We start from the raw sequence: 14,717 nt of genomic DNA, 5'->3' as shown, positions 1-14,717 counted from the left end.
CATCAATTTTCAATAAGGGGCTAAAAGGAACGCCAAGCCCATGGAAAACAAAGATCAAAATGAAGCAAAGGGGAAGAACAATGCTCAAAATTCTTCCCAAGGCAACTCTATCAACAACAATAAAGCTAAGGAGAAAGGAGTCTACAAAGGCAAGAATCGATTTTTTCTCAAGGAGTTAGAGCTTTATCGCAAAGATAACCGGTGCTTCAAGTGCGGGGAGCAAGGACATGCCTATTGTGCTTGCCCCCAAAGGAATGTGTGCAATGAGCCACCTAGAGCCTCTATGGTTGAAGCTCCAAAAGAGGATGCTCATTGCCAAGGATTTCTCCCTTCCTATGCTTGGGGAAATATGCAAGAGCATGATGCCTTTATTTTGTTTGACCTTGGTTCAACTCACAACTTCATATTCACGGACTTGACCACCAAGCTAGGCATACAAGCCCACAAGATGGGAGATACATTGAAAGCCAAAGGAGCTATCAAGGGACAAGACATCTCAGTTACTCCCTTAATTGGAAAATTGAGGCTTCATGTACAAAGCTATGTGGACAAAGAGGATTTCTTCATCTCCCCTCTCAAACATGAGGATTTTATCGTTGGAGCACCATGGATTTTTAACCGCATGCCTTCCAACACAAAGTTCCTTGAAAGGAGAATCTACTTTACCTAGAGGGAAAAGATCATGTACATAGATGCTAATGAGTCGGGGAACACCATATCCCTGGTAAATACGCTTGCTTTTGATAAGTCCATGAAAAGCTCTACTTCTCCGTATATGATTTTTGTTGGAGAATCTGTAAATGATTCTAATGGTTTCACAAACAACAATAAAGGGAATCAAGAGGAATTAGAGTTGTCTAATTTCCTAAATGGGTTCCAAATATTTTCATTGATGACATCCCTAGTGAGCTACCTCCAAAACGAGGGATGATGATCATGCAATTGAGCTCCTACCAGGAAGCTCACCGCCTAACAAGTCTCCTTATCAAGTTTCCCCTCTTGAGATTATGAGGCAAGTGCATGAATTGGTGGAAAAAGGGATGGCGAGGCCTAGCTCTTCTCCATTCTATTCACCGGTACTATTAGTGCAAAAGAAAGACGGCACATATCACATGTGTGTCGACTATAGAGAACTAAATAAGATCACTATCAAAAACAAATTTCATGTGTCATGGGCCACTCAAATTATCTTGAGGAGTACAAGTGACACCTCCAGGTAATCTTTCAAGTTGTGAGAGAGAATAAGGTTTTCATTAATCAAAATAAAAGTGAATTTTTCCTACAAGAGAATAAATATTTAAGTCACATTATCTCTAAAGATGGCACCCGTATGGATCCAACAAAGTTAGAGATAATAAAAGGATGGCCTAATCCAAGGAATCTACAGGAGCTATGAGGCTTTATAGGTATGTGTGCATACCATAGATGCTTCATAGAAAAATTCTCGCTAATAGCAGGCCCATTACACGACTTAACAAAAAAGAACGTTAAGTATTCATGGACTAAAAAAGTACAATAAGCTTTTGAGAAGATTAAGAAGAAGCTTATCTCTCAAGTGTGCTCACACTACTAGATCTCTCAAAGCCATTTGAGGTCCAATGTGATGCTTCTGTGGTGATTGCCTTGGAGCTAATTTTCTTCAAGAAGGGCATGCCATAGCATATGAGAGTCAAAGACTCAACCCTGATAAGCAATTATTGGGAAAATACAAAAAAGAGATGCTAGCTGTTCTATATGCCCTAGACATGTGGAAACGCTATCTCTTGGGGACTCCATTCATCCTACAAATGGATCACAAAGCCTCAAGAACTTCATGATGCAAACCAAGCTTTCCGACAAACAAATGAGGTGGGAAAATTTTCTTTCACAATTTAAATTTCATATTGCTCACATTGCTAGCAAGCACAATCAAGTGGTCGATGCACTTTCACACAACGGCCAAGGATAAATGTGGTGTCTATAGCAACTCACAATGATCTATCTTTTATGATAGATGAATATGCTACTAGCCGAGGCTTTAAGAACGTAATTACAGCCTTTGCATTAGGGAAGAAAAAAGAACCATTCACCTTGGAGGATGGTTATCTTCCAAACAGCAATAGGCTATGTGTTACTCCCCCATACAATAAGAAAGTTATGTATGAATCCCATGCTTCTCCTTATGCGGGGCAAAGAGGGATTCCATAATCTACTCTTCGAGGAGTAGAAATGTATTTATGTTGGTCTACCATGAAAAGTAAACATATAAGAGTATGTTTCAAAACGTGTGGTATAGTGTTAGCAGCGGCTAACACATGCGACACCGATTATGCACCAAGCTAGGGATGTGCTATGGATGTGCATAATATTTCCTATCCACATTGTATAAGGTCTTTGGCTCATTGGGAGTTCCAAATTGTATATGTTAAAGGGCTAACTTAATCCCATAGTAGGAAGGCTTGTGGTGCATGCCTTTATAAGAAAGTCTTTTATACAAAGAGGCTTCATTCTTGAGAATTCATTCTTAAGAGCTTTCTTTTCAGTGTTCACTTTATGGATGGCCTAGCCTTGAGCTTAATGCCCATGCTTAGAAGGCTAGTGCTAATCCTTTGCAATTAGAGAAGCATTTCTTAATCTAATCTCTACTTTCTTCATTAGTCTTAATTCTTCTATATTCCATTATGTCATGAAGTAGTTTCATCTTCTCATTTATGTAGATTTGAATGTGTGTGTGTGATGACTTCTTGCTTATTGACCATTCCTATCCTTCTATGAGCACTCTATTTGTGATATTTAACATCCCTAATTAGGTTGATAAAGTAGGTTCTTAATCTTGTGATTAGAGTATGTGCCCTATTGTTTGCTCATGTGTGGATGGTTTTAATGAAACTCAAGCACCATTCACCTTGCGTGTGTAGCTTTTGATTAAGTACCTTGATTGGCATGTGGTGATTAGAGAGGCCAACACCAATGCAATTAGTGTGTGCTTGTCAAGAGTGTGCTTTGAGATTCTAGTCTATGGAAAGTCGGACTTTGGTGGGCTTAATGTGTGTAGGTGATGCTTGGTTGATGATTATGATGTGATTAGAGTTAGTGATTCATGACTAATCTCTATTGCATTGAAAGAGCATTCTCTTGAATCCTCTCATTCGATACATCCAATGATTCTCATGCTTCCATGCCCTAGCTAGGTTGCCAATCCTAGGATTGATAATTTTGTTGGTCTTGGGTTGATTAGGTGATGCTACAATTGCCCCCAACATTTGATCCTATTGTCGGAGATCAATAACCTAAGCTAGTGAGTAGAGAATGTTTAGAATATAGTAATTTGCACTACTAATTTCATCGGTTTTTGAGTGTGTTTAACCCAAATTAGTGTGATGTGATGATGTCTGTGCAAGAAATTGAAGCTAATTTTTGAGTTATAAATACCCCAAACCCCCAATTCCACCCGTAATTTCACTAATTTCTCAATAGCCATTACTAATTTCGCTTCATTTCCATGCTAATTGTACTAATTCCATGCTAAATTTTACTAATTTTTCACTAACTTTGCTAACCTAACCGCTAACATTTGATGTGTAATGTATGATTAATCTCTTTATAAGAGGTGAAATCATCACTCTAATCAAGTTAATTGTGCTAATCCATGCCTAATCTATTGATTTGAGTGGTTGATTTTTGGCCTACAATGGTCAATTTTTGGGCCAAAATTGGAGATCCACACATGTGTGTGCAAGGTGGAATCATAGCATTTAGCAAGGATTAGCTTGGATGCAAGTGCATTGGCCTACTCCATTAAATTTTTGGGTGACTAATTTGATTTCAATGTGTTGCTAATGTATTGCTAAAATTAGGTGTGTAAATCAATTGATCTACACTTTGCACCTAATTTGATTTACTTGGAATGAAATTGGTGGTCAATTTTGACAAATGAATGATGTGTGTGTCAAAATAAATTTGCAACAAGAATTCTTGTGTGTGCATAAAAATCATTGTGTGTGTAATGCACCAAAGAGGAAAAAAATTGTCATAAAATTCAAGTGTGTGCACCTAATCTTGAGTGTGTACATGCATAGAAATTCATAAAATTGATGATATATGAGTATGAAATCATGTAAGTGATGTGCATACTAGGCTAATTCAATTATTGGATAAGACTAAATGCTAAAAAAATGGGCAAAATGTGAGTGTGTGTGTCCGTTCAAGACCACTTAATTTAATGATTGACGGTCGTAGGGGCATCCAAATGCTGTTTGATTGTAAAATGTGCATCAAATATGTGTGCAAGCATTAGGGAAAGGCCTAATTGCATTGCCAAAATGATTCAAAATTCAACTTTTGTGCTTAATTTTTAGTGTGTGCATTGCTTAATTATCTTAAATTATGATTATTTTTGGGAAAAATTGAGCATGCATGCATTCACCTATGCTTGATCAAGTGTGCAATTTGGGCATTGCAATGAGGAATTGATGGATTTTTTTGCATATGATTTTGCCTAAATTTGGGTGTGTGTGCCAATCAATGGAATGTACAATCCAATTCGTGAATGAATAATTGGTATTTTTATCGATTATGATAATGAATTGGCCAAATAATTGATGTGTCTATCACAATTGGCATGACGATTGAGATGGATCACAAAATTGATGCTCAATGTGGATATGTTTAGTGTATTTCCGTGCTAATGATTGATCGCTTAGTAAACATGGCGATACTACATTCATGTGTTGTCAAACCGTGAGTATAATTATGCAATTGCAAATGGACTTGACTGATTATGAATAGGAAAATGAGCAATTAATTTTGCAATGATTGCTAATCGGGTCCGGAATGTCCAGTGAGTTTTAAGCTTTGGATGAGGAATTGGACTCTTATTATGTTGTTTCATTACATGATGTGTGATTCACGATTTCTTGAGAAGAAAACTAGATGTTCAACTTAACGTATATGCTATAAGAGTAAAGTTTGAGGGCGTGGCACATGCATTGAATGATGTTTTGAGCATGGGTATTATGATTTGTGCAAAGTTTATTGGAAATGGCGTTTTTGGGAACGGTTTGATTTCGAGTGTTTGCTTATAATGGGTGCACCAAATTCCTAGCATGCATGAATGAAAGCAATTAAGTGTGCATAGTGCATTAGAGCTTAGTTGGTTTCAAATTGAAGTGTGGCATTGTAAATAAAAGAGAGACATTCTCAAGAGACTCAATTTATGGCCCTAAGATGTATGGACCTTCAAGGAGTTCAATAAGCTTTTCGGAGATTTTTCACTCACCAATTGGAGAATTAATGATCAAATTCTACATGCATGAGCCAACTATGGCTTAATCTGAAAAAATGATGAAAAAAAAAGGCAAACCAAAGAGGGTGTTAAATCCCGTTTTTAGTTGCGCTTTGTACAGGAACCTCCCGTTTGAGAATACTTTTCAAAAAGAAAATGATAAAAGAATTCACACACTATCTCATACCCATCACGCTTTTTTCTTTCCCATGCCCTTTGTCTGAGGAAACAAGCCCCAAAAAGGATTCTTCTTAGTTTTACCCGTAAGCTGCATTGAATGCAATATTTCTCACCCACGTGAATTCACCTATTTTTTGGCATTTTACGCTATCTTGCTTGCAGGCTTTCCAATTGTTAGTTTGTGATAGAGCACACACACACATACTCACACACCCATACTCTCTCTCTCACACACACACACACACACACACACACACACACACACACACACACACACACACACTCATGTTACCCTGGCCCATGCGGGGCTACCACTTTTGGCGTCTTCAAAGGCTCACACACACACAAACAGTGGCGTCAAATCTTCCTTGGTGCATGTGGCTCAACCCTTTTGCCTGCTGACCCGGAGAGTCATCGATAAACCGTGGCCTGCACCAGTCGCCATTCAATGACTCTCGTTGGCTAGCTAACCCACTGAAGACCCGCCCAATCCTTCCATGTCTCTCACAACGGCCAACAGCTGCTCCCCAACTCACTGCAGACACTAACGAATGGCCTAAGCGCATGGTTTGGACTATGCACTTGCACTGCTTGCCTTCATGCTTCAAACTATGCATTCAGAAGCTCTTTCAACACATAACAATCAAATACAATTGAGCTCAATATCGTCGGTTCAACATGTCGCTCTTGTGACCAAGCCCACACACATTGTAATCGTCATTTGATTCACCATGCGGGCCTACTGTTGCAGGTAACTTGGTGTATCAAGCTACTGGTGCTTTCACTTGCCATGCCTACCCACATTGTCCTCATTGAAGTTAGAATCACGTGCTATATAAGCCCATGTGGGGTCGACCCATGCTCCATCTGCCCGGTTTGACAGGGCTGCGATATTTCTTAACTTGGCCAATCATCCCATGCTCCAGCTACTTGTGGGTTGGAGTCTAGAACCACATGCCTTTTGAGCCCCATAATGAAACATACACACACTGACACACTCACTACTCGGCTGTTGAATCGGATGCCCTCGTGAGTCACTCCTCTCTTCTTGTCCCTCACCATCGTGCTGTTGCTTAGACATTGGAGGGCCGCTAGTGTGCACATCACGCATCTTTGATATTCTATTGCTGCTTGCTACTAATGTGTGTCAACACAACCCATTTGGTGAACCTACACCCACCTCCCTCATATAGACTCCCTCTCTCTTTAGTCTCTCTCTGTAGCTACTGCCACGACACCGCAGGCCTAAGATGATTTTTTTTAAAAAAAAAGGGAAAAATATGAATCACTCTCGTTAAAAATGCGATTCCCACCCTCGTTATCTCCCTCATCCTCACCTTGGGGAGTTTAGCAGGAGTCTTGAACAATAAATGTATTTGAGCCTTCAACAAAAGAAAACCCAAAACAAGCAGATGTGTCTTTCCTTTTTGGAAGCTCAAAGCAATTTTTAGTTGATTTTCATTGTGGTCTTGTCGTTACAAATGCTTGATTCATAGTGGATCATAACAAAATCTTCAAAAAAGGCAAAGATTGTCTTGTAGCCAACTTTTTCTCTCCTTTTTTGCCCTGTATCGTTAACTCTACTAACAAGAGTAGGAAGAATCACATTTGTGCATTTGATTGTTGCAATGATTCATACATTTTTTCATGGAATGAGCCAACATTGCAAGAATTGTGATGATCATGCTCGGTTCAAATGCAAATTACCCTTTTAGAATTGGAAAAAAAGAGAGTATTATTTTGGACGTTGTTTTCTATAAGAACATATTTGCTACTATAGAGCAAGGTGTGGGCATGGATAGTGGGGGTGATGATTGTGTGAGTATTTGGCTTATGCACGATCTAGTGATTGGCTTTATTGAAAAATTCTCTTTGCACTAAAAGGAAAGTTATTTTTTGGCAAGCATATGAACTCCAAGAGCCACCATTGCTAATGATTTAATGCTTGGGTGACATTGTGCATTTTGAGCTTGGTGTTGCTTATGCATTTTAGTGTTTGATTTGAATGCAAAATCATTATATAACACTAAAATTGAGCTTGTTTGAATGGCCATAAGATAGCATGAAACTTTTGGGTTTGTGATTGATCATGAATTCTTTTCGTGCTTGTGATGAATGACCATATGATTACATAGCACTAAAGATTGTGCTTTCTTTTTGAAGGGTTGTGGGAAACAAGAACTTTCATTGATCCAAGAATGGGTCATCATTGCAAAATATTGCAAAACTTGGCTATTTAGAGCCATTCACTTTCATTCCATCAAAAGTTGCAGTAATCTCTAGCTCATAGCTTGCTCTAAAATTGTAAAATTTCATGTGAGCTAGTTGTTAACCAACTTTTTTGGAGAGCTTTAGAAATGTAAATTTGGCTTTCAAGAGCCACTTCTTTTCATTTAAAGTTGCATTATTTTTAGCTCATGGTTTGTTTTAAATTGTACATTTCGTTTGAGCTAGAAATTTATCAACTTTGAATGATGCATAAAAGACTTTACATTGCAATATGTGCTTATGTAGAAGCATTGTCTCTCTCATTTTGTTGTGTATGCATAAATTTGTACTAAAGAGCACCATGTGCATAACCAAAAGCACTTTTTTTCCTTTGGTATATTTGGGTATTTGAGACCCTAGCTTTAGGTTTTCAATAATGTTTTTTGTGTGTCTTTCAATAAATGGCCTTTGGAGCTTGTGTTTACACTTAGCTTCAAGAAGCTTGGATTGTAAATAAAAGGAATCAAGAGACTTTGTAATGTACCCCAATATTTTTTAATAAAAGTAATTTATTTACTTTGTAAATATTTGAGGTTTGCATTTTATTAAGTCAAAAAGCATTCTAGAGGAACGATCGGATAAAAAATCGGGTTTTAGAACTATTAATTATGACCCTTATTCACTTGAAAACAATAGATTGATGGAAAACTTAAGCCTCAAGATTGTAGTTAAAGATAAGAGTTGACTCTTTTGGAAAGAGAGAGTAATTTTAGAAAAGGGATAGCAATTTTAAGAAAGGAGGAGTAATTTAGAGGAGAAGGAGTAGGAGTACTTTTAGGAAAGAAAGAGAGGAAGAGCTTAGTTTAGAGTTCTTGTCTTAGAGTCCAAGCTTCTTCTAAAATTGGAGAACCGAAGTCGTGCATTGAAATCCGTGTCCGCAAAAAAAGAGAGTAGCGAACGTACGCGAACTTATCCCTCTATTATATAGCTAGCCTTGAGAGCCTATATAAAGACCCCTCTCCCTTCACTTTGGAGACACAGACACACACTCTCAGAAGCGGGAGCTCTCTTGCTTTGACGTCGGAGTTACGTTCTCTCCCTCAACCTCTCTCCCTCAAGATCTTACCTTCAAGCCATCTCCATCTCCAAGTCTTTCTCTACCATCGTCGTGTTGCCCTTGGAATTATGGAGTTCTCTTCTCTCTTTCCCCCTTCTCTACATCGATACGATGGCTTCGAAGTGAGTGACTCGAAGCTCGAAGGATGCTCATGTCGTTCCACCTCCAAGGAAGGTGCAGAGGAAGTCATCAACTACTCCAAACGTTGCTCAAGCGGAGGTATTGATTACGGAAGAAGTCGAAGTCGTCTAGCCTCAAACACGGGAGGTAATCTAGCATGTCGCTAATCCAATAAGACAAATTTATAATTTTGCATTGCTATTCATGATGACTTGGGAAGCTAAGTATAGGGAACCTCTTAAACCGTCCAAGAAACGTGATTCTATCACAAGAGACAAGCATATGTTTTCATAGAGTAGTGAAAGGATTGTTTGATAAATTAACATTGATTGCTAAATCATTATTGCTTGATAAATTGTTATTGTTCGATAAGTGGTTATTGATTGATATGAAGAGTTACTGGTTGATCGTGTTTGATGAATCATTTAAAGAGAAGAATTGTTGAAAGAATATCTTTTGTTTCTCGCGGGTAGTGAGATGATTCTACGGTTAGCGGAGATTAAGCTGAGGTTATTCGCTATCTTTTGTTCCTCGCAGGTAGTGGAATGCTTGGCGGTTAGAAAGATGCCTCGCAGGTAGCGGGATACCTCGCAGTTAGCAAAATAGGAAGGTTGCACAATTCGCGATTAGTGAATAAATCCTTTGCAAGGGCTCTGTTGGTTAGACAGAAGAAGTCCGCGGGTAGCGGCAACTCATGAGAAATTGGAAAAGTTATTTTTGTTGAATAATAGGGCTGTCTTCTTTAAGCCTTGTTTGAATTGTTTTGGTATTGCTTGAAGGGATATATAAAAGAACTTGTGTTTGGAATTAATCAAGGAACACTGTTTGTATATGTAAAACAGTGTGGTAAAAAGTGTGAGTGTGGGGTGGAAAGTGGGGGATGGCTCAGGTTGCCAATCAAGGATGGGTGGTCTCGATTAGTCGAGAAACTCTCCACTCCCTATTATTAAGAGAAGTGAAATTAGAGACTCATTGTGTCAAGAGTCGAAATGGCCCAAATCTACGTGACACAAGACTACTATTTAGTTTAAACTAAGTTTCATATCATATTTATGGGTTTATGGATGACGTCCGTGCCGCTTAAACATGGAAAAAAGGCATTGTTTATGGATTCTTTCAATGGGATTTCATCTTTATGTTAGGAAACAGCTTCATTAGAATCCTAGATTTATCGACCTGACTTGTGGCGTATGACCCTTATAACCACGTAAACGAAGGATAGAGTACTTCCCCTCTTCTGTTGCTCGTATCTCTACTTTATGGAAACAAAGTAGGATGTCGTCAATGGAAAAGGAGAATAAAGGAAGTCCATATATCAAGTCGTCCCAATCTTCTCGGGGTTGGGGACCTCACAATTGGTATCAGAGCCTAGGTTAAAAAGATTTAGTTGGATACTTCAAGCTCCCTCATGTGTATGGTTTTCTATACCCATTACCGGAGTCGCTGAGATATTACATTATACCGATTGACGTATACCATAGTTATGGTTGAAACCTCTATTATGTTGCTCATGGATAGATCTTTGTAGACCCCTATATGACATTTTGATGACTTTATGATTAGAAGATTGAGTTTTTTTTCTGCAAAGAAATTGTTTGACTGATTAAGTCATGTAAGTGAGTTTTTTTTTGTGTGGATTGAATGAGCTATGACTGGTTAAGTCATGTGATTGGATGACCATGATTGGTTAAGTCATGTGATTGAGATAATCATGACTGGTTAAGTCATATGATTGAGTTTTGATGGATTGGATAAGTCATGACTGGTTAAGTCATATGACTAAGTTTTGATGGACTGGTTAAGTCAAGATTGGAACGTCATTCTATCACAAGAGACAAGCATATGTTTTCATAGATTAGTGAAAGGATTGTTTGATAAATTAACACTGTTTGCTAAATCTTTATTGCTTGATAAATTGTTATTGTTCGATAAGTGGTTACTGATTGATATGAAGAACTAGTTGATCATGTTTTATGAATCATTTAAAGAGAAGAATTGTTGAAAGAATATCTTTTGTTCCTCGTGGGTAGTGAGATGATTCTGCGGTTAGCGGAGATTAAGCTGAGGTTATTGGCTATCTTTTGTTCCTCGCAGGTAGCGGGATGCCTGGCGGTTAGAAAGATGCCTGATAAGTGGTTACTGATTGATATGAAGAACTGGTTGATCATGTTTAATGAATCATTTAATGTTAGCAGCAAGCTAACGCGGACACCATTTTTCGGAGTTCTCCTTGTAAAAAAATTATTATTTTGATAAATTGAGAATATTGCAATTCTTATTTTCTTGGTAAACTTTGTAATTAATGAGCCGGGGCTACAAGCTTCCAGATTGTATCAACCAGTCAATTTTCAGCTTTGGTAGAACTCCAGATTATTACTTTTGACCACCCAAAAACCTTGGCTAAGGTATAAAAGCCAAGTTTTGTAAATTTTTTATAAGTTTTTGGATAAGAAATACACAGCGTGAGCTAACGGCGCTCACTTCTCTCCTTCTCGCGCTTCCTACTCCCTCTCCGGTTGTCACATTTCGAATGCGTTTGTTGCATTGCAACCGCAGGTAAGAGCTCTACGCATTGACGTAAGCCATTCACAATAATTCGTAGTTTTTGGTGTCGCCGATCCGCGGCCTAATTTCATCATAACTATGGATTTACACTTTTAAAACAAAAACTAAGCATAGGCAGGGTATTGGGGCATTATTGCTAAGCATTTAGATGCATTCTGGGTCGAAAACGACTAGGTCAAAAATCCACTGCTATTAATAATCGCTATTTTGGAACTTGACCTAAAGTGGGGTTTGAGGCCATAGGCACATGTGCTTAGGTCTTATAAACTTGTTTTAGAAGTTTTGTTACGTTTGAATGTCATTTGGTGTTGTAACGGATGTGATTTGCTTACCGATGAGCGATTGGCTTTTGGTGATTTCAGTCACTTGAGTGTAGCTTGAGTTAGAGACGAGTTGTTAGTTGTTTTCCAAGACATTGACAACCTCTTGTAGCCCTGTATGCACTAGTCGAGTCAGCTTCGTCCCATGGTTTGACAAATTAATCGTGGTTCTCGCTAATACTGCAATAAGATAGGATGGTGAGGTTAGACATGCGTCCCACATTTGGCGCCGCTGCCGGGGACCGAAGAGACCTAAACTAGGGAAAAACACGAGCGTCTTGTGAAATTGTCCTTTAATTTCCTCTAGGTTTGCCTAGAGTTTAAAACTCTCTTTTAGAAACCGCATAGCTTAATATTGTCGTCTTCTGCTGTGTAGAGGTAGCTTAGAAGTAATCGTACTTGCTGAGTACCTTTAGGACTGTAGGATTGTAGATTTAGATCAGGATTTGAAGAATGATTGATAGACGAGACAAGTCTTAAGATCAAGACTCTGAAAAACATAAAAAACACAAAAAAACGAGTGTTTGTGGACACTTTCCACAACCTCATTGCATGAAACCTAGCAGTAGGGTAAGTAGGATCCGAGGTGGATTTCAGAACATTGCTCTCTCTGAAAGAATCAAGTGTGAGTTGTTATGTAAAGTTGCAGAATTTCAGGTCTACGGCTAGAAATAGCTTGAAAAGACTCGAATTCACTCAATCCGACTGGAGAGTAAGCCTAAGAGTTGTTCGAACCACCGGGTAAGATCAAAGATACTTCGAGGTAAAAATTTCAAGAAGTTGACCAAAACTCAAATTATTTACTTTTTCTTGACATTTTAGGCCAAATTAAGTTTTGACTTGATTTATAGGCTTAAAAAACATCATAAAAAGACTGTCTTTGAGAAAATTGCAAAAAATTGCTCATTTCAAGCCTCAAGTTAATTATCGTGATTATTAACTTTTTGCTCTAGATTGGCCAAGATTCATACCATTGACTCATTGCATGTGTACAAACAACTTTTGTAAAGGCCCGAAAGATTTGGATCACTAAACTGTCAAAAAACTGGGTAAAAACTAAAGTTTGTACTGACTTTTTGAATCTTGAGTGTGAATTGAGGAAAAAATTATCAAACTTGTTGAAAATTGATTCATAGGCTTATATTGATGTGATAAACATGTGTATATGCTCAGTTGACCAAAAACTTGTAAAATTTTGGCAAAAGTAAATAATCGCGATTATTTACATATGTCCTGTTTTTGAACTTTTTTGACCAAGTTGGCATACCACTAGCTTTATCATGTTGTAATAAGCCCACAAACCAAATTTGGTAAGATTTGGATCATTGGATTAAAAATTGTGACAAAAATTTCAAAGTTAGTCTGCGGATAGATAATTGATGACCATTTGGCCAAAAATTATCCAAACTTGATGAAAATTGGCTAGTGACCTTAACTTAAGGTGCTTAACAGATCTGTATCAAAGTTGGGACAAAAATTTGAAAAATTTTGTCAAAAGTAAATAATCGCGATTATTTACATCTGCTTCAAACCTGGTGATTTTGCAAATTTGAGTATACCACAAGGTCAAGCACATCAAGTAGACCCCACAAATCAGTTTTGGTGGAATTTGGACCATAAAAGTGAAACTTAAGCCAGATTCTCGAAATAAGAGTCTGAGGACACGGAACAGTGGGTAATCTTGATCAAATTTTGTCCAAATTTGTTGAACTTGCCCAAGGGCTTTAACAAGTTGTATACTTGCCAAACCAATCCAAAAAAAGTGCCAAAAATTGACAAAAGTAAATAATCACGATTATTTACTTCTGCTATCCAGAGACTTCAATTTTGACTTTAGGGCTTATACAGTGTTAGACCAGCATAAAATAAGGCCATAGGGCAATTTTGAGTTCAATCGGATCAAAATTGGTACGGATACACTCAGTTTACAGGTTGCAGATTAGACCTTTGATTTTGCTAAAGCTGAATCTGAAAATCAAAATTTTGACTTCCATAGCATGATTTGAAGTGATATACAGAGGCCAATCACGAGGGTTCTCAAGAGCTCTACTGTCCTTATAGAAAAATAGCTAATTTGATTAATTTTGTACAGGAATCAGGTTGCAGACGAGAAATCAGTGGTTTGACCGAAAGTGCAATTGAATCGAGTGGAAATTGATGACAAGTCAATCCAAGGTGAGTACTCTATTCAGGGCTTCATAAGTCTATATGAACCTTAGATCCAATCGTGTAATAGGAAATCAAGGCCTATTCAGAGAAAACACCAGTAGAGTATCCACTGAAGCGTAAATCAAGGCAACTCCTTGCACACAATTCCTGAAGAAGTCTTGGACACTTTTTCAGATTCAACATCCGAAATGTCTTCTTACTCGACTCACTCGAAAACCGGAACGACAATGTGCTATAAGCATATACTCTCTTTTTACAAGACTAACCGTCATGGAGCCCAGGTTTACTTGAATCCTAACGAAGAGTACGCTATTCGCATTGATGACCATGGTATTGAGTTAGAAGAAGAGGTTAGGGCAAACAAACAAGGAAAAATGTACATGGATCGAAACGGAGCTCAATATGTACAAGTCGAAAATCCTGACGTGGTAGACAAATGGGGATTAGAAGTAAACACTATAATCCCAGATATGTCGGCAAAAGAAGGACCACAAACTTTGAAATTCGAGGGATACGATCAAGTAGACTTGAAGCCTTTGAAACGGTTTAGTAAAGATAATCCTAGGATCGGAGTCTATTGTTGGGAAGATAGAAACATAAAAGAACTTTTGTGGACTTCTCATGCTAGACCGGAACAATTAACGGCCATGAAGATCATCTATATCTTCAAGATGAAAGATAAGGGATCTGTGGATCTACCAACTTACTTGTTTAGGGATTGTTATAACAACAATTTTGTTATGATGACACATGAGGAGGTAGAACAAACCAAATA

Source organism: Adiantum capillus-veneris, chromosome 16, assembly GCF_014529385.1.
Source record: "Adiantum capillus-veneris isolate H3 chromosome 16, ASM1452938v2, whole genome shotgun sequence".
Classification (NCBI taxonomy): Eukaryota; Viridiplantae; Streptophyta; class Polypodiopsida; order Polypodiales; family Pteridaceae; genus Adiantum; species Adiantum capillus-veneris.
The sequence above is the reverse complement of the archived record's forward strand: the minus strand, read 5'-3'. Positions refer to the sequence as shown.